Source organism: Gekko japonicus, unplaced genomic scaffold (genome assembly GCF_001447785.1).
Source record: "Gekko japonicus isolate JY-2015 unplaced genomic scaffold, Gekko_japonicus_V1.1 scaffold689, whole genome shotgun sequence".
NCBI classification, from domain to species: Eukaryota; Metazoa; Chordata; class Lepidosauria; order Squamata; family Gekkonidae; genus Gekko; species Gekko japonicus.
In genome coordinates this window covers 507,299-512,178 of record NW_015174862.1, presented here as the reverse complement: position 1 = coordinate 512,178, position 4,880 = coordinate 507,299, and the positions used below count along the sequence as shown (strand labels likewise).

The following is a 4,880-nucleotide window of genomic DNA, read 5'->3' as shown; positions in this document are numbered from 1 at the left end:
AGGAGGAGGAGGAGGAGGAGGAGGAGGAGGAGATTGGATTTATACCCCGCCCTTCACTCGGAGTCTCAGAGCAGCTTACATACTCCTTTCCCTTCCCCTTCCCACAACAGACACCCTGTGAGGTAGGTGGGGCTGAGAGAACTCTTTTGAGAACTGCTCTTTCAAGAATAGATCCGACAGAACTATGGGCGCATGAAGCTGCCTTATACTGAATCAGACCTTTGGTCCATCAAAGCTGAGGTCATTCACATCACCTACTGCCTGATTTTTTTTTTACCTGGAGATGCCAGGGACTGAAAGTGAGACCTTCTGCCTACCAAGCAGATGTTCTACCACTGAACCATGGCCCCACTCCAGGCCTGGAGTTCTCCTGGAATTCCAGCTCATCTCCAGACTACATAGATTGGTTCCCCTGGAAGAAATGTCCACTTCAAATGCATCTCTCCCTTTCTCAAACTCCTCCCTGCCCAGGCATTGCCCCCAAATCGCCAGAAAATACACTTTTTAAAATTTAAACTTCCACATTCAGAGTAAACTAAATACTGGGTACATATAGAACATGTATAGAACATATATATGTATACTGGGTTTTTTTTGATGTTGTTCAGTTGCACAGTCGAGTCCGACTCTTCACAACCCCATGGACCAGATCCCGCAAGGCCTTCCTGTCTTCCGCCATCCTCTGAAGTTTGCTCAACTTCATGTTCGTTGCATCTATGACACTGTCTAACCATCTCATCCTTTGCCATCCCCGTCTTCTTTGACCTTCAATCTTTCCCAGCATCAGGGTCTTCTCCATTGAGTGCTCCCTTCTCATTTGGTGGCCAAAGTATTTGAGCTTCAGTTTCATTATCTGGCCTTCCAGGGAACAGTCAGGGTTGATTTCTTTTAGGATTGACTGATTTGATCTTCTTGCAGTCCAAGGGACTCTCAAGAGTCTTCTCCAGCACCATAGTTCAAAAGAGTCTATTCTTCAGCACTCGGCCTTCCTTTTAGTCCAACTCTCGCAGCCATACATGACTACTGGAATACCATGGCTTTGACCATGCGGACTTTTGTTGGCAGGGTGATGTCTCTACTTTTTATCATGCTGTTTAGGTTCGCCATCACTTTCCTCCCAAGTAGTGGGCATCTTTTAATTACATGGCTGCTGTCACAGTCTGCGGTGATCTGGGATCCCAGGAACGTGAAGTCTGTCACTACTTCCACGACTTCTCCTTCTATTTGCCAAGGAGTGATGGGGCCAGATGCCATGATCTTAGTTTTTTTGATGTTGAGCTTCAAGCCCACTTTTGCGCTCTCCTCTTTCACTCTGAGCATGAGGCTCTTTAGGTCCTCTTCACTTTCTGCCATTAGAGTGGTATCGTCTGCATATCTGAGGTTGTTGATCTTTTCCCCAGCAATCTTAATTCCGGCTTGTGATTCATCCAGGCCAGCATTTCGCATGATGTACTCTGCATATAAATTAATAATATGCAGCTTGCTGTTGTCTCTAGTACAATCACTTACTTGCCCTTAAGTGGCTGTAGCAGCTCTGGAATTTCAAAGGACAGTGATAAGCCAGTTCCTGGGTAAAATTTAGCACGCTTCTGGAACCTTCCAGTTGGAGCCTGTGCACCCTGACTTCCTGGGGCTATCAACTCTGGCTTGGGAAATTCCTGGAGATTTGGGGCAGAACTCTGGGAAGAAAAAGTTTGGGGAGGGGAAGGAGCTCAGCAGGGATGTAATTCTCTAGTCTCCCCCCCCCCAAAAAAAAACCCCCACACACTGTCATTGCCTTTGTGGAACTGATCGCTGTAGTCTGGAGATCCCTTGTACTTTGGGGGAACTCCAGGCCCCACTTGAAGGACAGAAACTCTTTTTCTTACATATTGAGGCCCGTTTTTTTGTTCTTCAAAGCAAAGAACCCTAGAAACCTGAGGAGAAGGGGTCAGAGCTTAAGCGATGGAATGTAATTCTCTAGTCTCCCCCCCCCCAAAAAAACCCACACACACTGTCATTGCCTTTGTGGAACTGATCGCTGTAGTCTGGAGATCCCTTGTACTTTGGGGGAACTCCAGGCCCCACTTGAAGGACAGAAACTCTTTTTCTTACATATTGAGGCCCGTTTTTTTGTTCTTCAAAGCAAAGAACCCTAGAAACCTGAGGAGAAGGGGTCAGATCCTATGTTGTAGATTCTGTGCTGTACTATTTTGGTCTATTTTGCTGGTCTTATGACTGTTCTTAATAAACTTACTTACTTGTGGGGTCAGAGCTTAAGCGATGGAATGACGGATAGGGATAGGCACGAACCAGTTTGTTCGGTTTGTGATTCGCGAACTGAAGTTTGTGGCAAGTCAACCGGCATGAACTTTTCAAGTGGTTTGCGGTGGTTCGTGAATGGATACATTTCCAGGACAGACTGCCTCTGCTCAATCAAAATATTTACCACTTCAAAGCAACGGGGGCGGAATTCTCCAGCCTTGGAAAGACCAAGTTTAAAAAGCACTGCTGGCTGCCAATAATAGAGTTCCCATTCTGCTCTATGGGAACAGAAGGCTATACATACCCTCAGCCCAGCTCTGCACCCTCTCCTTTGCTGGGTGTTGGCAGCTATACAAAGAGGCAGGGAACTTGTTAAAAGCAAAGTATATTCATTATCCCTGATTGTGACCACCTCTTTCCTGGTGGGGTTTGGGTATTCGGTGGACTCAGGGCTCTGGACCACCCTATCTCTCTGTTCACGCTGAGCAGAGGGGCTTAGCTACGGGGTGCCCACATTTTGTACTCTCCCACCCCTCTTTATTATGAACACCTCTCCCCTGGTGGAGTCTGGGTATTAGGCGAATTCAGGGCTCTGAGCCACTCCATCTCACCGCTCACGCTGAGCAGAGGGACATAGCTGCTGGGTGCCTTGGCCGAGGACTCACATTTATACACTCCCAGCCATCCTGATTGTGAACACTTCTGTGTACCATGAAGGTACAAGTGGGTGCAAAGTGTGCTTTTCATGGGAAGGAAGAAGTCCTCCACCCCCTGCATACCACAGGCCCTGGCCCCAGGCATCAAACCCATCCTGCCAGCCCACCGGAGCCTGGTCCTAGCAGGGCATCACCAGGGGTCGTGGAGCCTCCTTCCCCTGATCTGTTCCTGGAGCTCTCCACAGAGGTAAAAGAGTTGTTAGCACTGCCTAGACACCAGCAGTTGCTAATACTCTTTGGAAAGGAGGACTGCAGCAGTGATTCGGAGGGTGGGGGGGAGTACCCTCCCCTTCCACTACCCAACTCCCTGTTGCTTCTTCTGCCTCTGTGGCCCCTCCCAGCTGTGCTGGAGCTCCTCCTTCTCCTCCTCTTCCTCATCCTCCCCAGCCTCTTCCACCTGCTGTTCCCTCTGGCCACATCTGTTGGCCTGTAGCCTCTCCACCTCTTTGCAGAGGTCACACTTTCATTGCATGAGATCTGCATTCTGCTGTGGCGATCTCCCGACCCACCTGTAAAAGGTAAATCGTGCACATGCAGTTCCAGTTAATATTGGGGCCATGCAGGGATGGAAGAGAAAGATTTTAACCCTTCAACCCGCATCTAGGTTAGCTAAATCGAAACCAAGCCTGCCCACAGTGTTAGCTTTTTCAAGGGAAAATGGCATGACTTTAACACCCTTTTCTCTTTAAACGGCTAACAGCAGCCTGGTTACAAGCAGCCAACCTGGGCAAGGGTTTCAGAGTTCCATCCCCTCTTCCCCATCCCTGCATGGCCACTATTCAAACTGCAGCTGCACATGTGCCATTTACCTTTTAAAGACGGAAATCTCAGCTGTCCGGGCCCTAATTATAGAAAGGCAAACAGCCACTGACCCTCCCCTTGGCACCAAATGACTGGGGAGGGCTGTCTCCACAGATAGACTGTACAGTAGCATCTCTTCCTTCAGCAGTGAAGAGCCAGCGGGAGCTGATGCCCGGAAAAGGTCAGTTTTGTTTCCTTTAATGTCAGGGTTTGTGTGAAACTAGCGCACTCCTCACTGGCCCCTCCCCAAAATCCCCACTGCTTCAGAGGCTGAGCTAGTTGCCATAGGAACCCTAATCTTTATCTGCTTTGCTTGTTAAATGATCCAGTATCAGTGCCATCCTTTTTTGCATCTTCCACTCCTCTGTTTCTCCTCTTCCTCCCCCAGGAGCTGAAGAGAGGGGTGAGGGCTTCTCTCTCCATCTTTCCTTCTCCCCCCCTCCCCACCTGACAGGATCAGAGCTTTGAAGACTTAAACCTCTCAGAAGCCAGCCGTGTGCACCGGAGTGTGTTCGATGTGTGTGCTGCAAGGGTTTTGCAAATGTGGAAAGGGGCGAGGGGTCAGGTGGGAACAGAAAGGCTGGGCTGTTTGGAAACCAAACAGCACAGCAGCGGAAGACGTGCAAGGTTTTTCTGAGGCTGTGGTGCCAGTTTTCCAGGTAAAGGCAGTCAGTCGCTTTAGAAGATCACGTTTGTCTCTGAGCACTGGATCTTGCATGGTCCCCAATCATTACATGCAAAATTAGCAATTGCATTGTAGAGAGAAGAGGAAAGTGACAAAGCATGCTTCAGAATAAGAAGTCTAAAAGAGTAAGCCAAGGGAATAAATATCAAGACATAACAGAAGTGTCACAAGGATGTTCAAGAGGATGTTTTTTATGCAGTATTGGAGACTTGCAAAGTCTAAGCCGCCTTTGACCCTATGAACATTAGTGTTTGACAAGTGGAGACCCGCAACAAAATGTTGCCTACAGTGTTCTAGTTGGGTCTCCACTTGTTCTCTTCCCCCCCGGCTCCGAGCCCCACAGCCCGGAGAGGGAGCCCGCCCCGCTCCTCAAGAGCGCCGTCCAGCCGGCCCTCTTCGCGGGGGGGGAGGCAGAGGAAGCAGCAGGAGGAGGT

General features: G+C 49.2%; 1 protein-coding gene and 1 long non-coding RNA gene across 2 annotated transcripts in view; one reads left to right on the top strand and one right to left on the bottom strand.

Moving 5' to 3' along the window:
• Positions 1-4,880, bottom strand: part of DGKI (diacylglycerol kinase iota) — a 383,828-nt gene that overhangs the window by 301,983 nt on the left and 76,965 nt on the right. The window lies entirely within an intron of this gene.
• LOC107121730 overlaps positions 3,891-4,880 on the top strand; it is a 42,387-nt gene continuing 41,397 nt past the window's right edge. The window contains exon 1 of the long non-coding RNA XR_001482875.1: positions 3,891-3,942. This is a non-coding gene — a long non-coding RNA (uncharacterized LOC107121730). The remainder of the gene's footprint in view (positions 3,943-4,880) is intronic.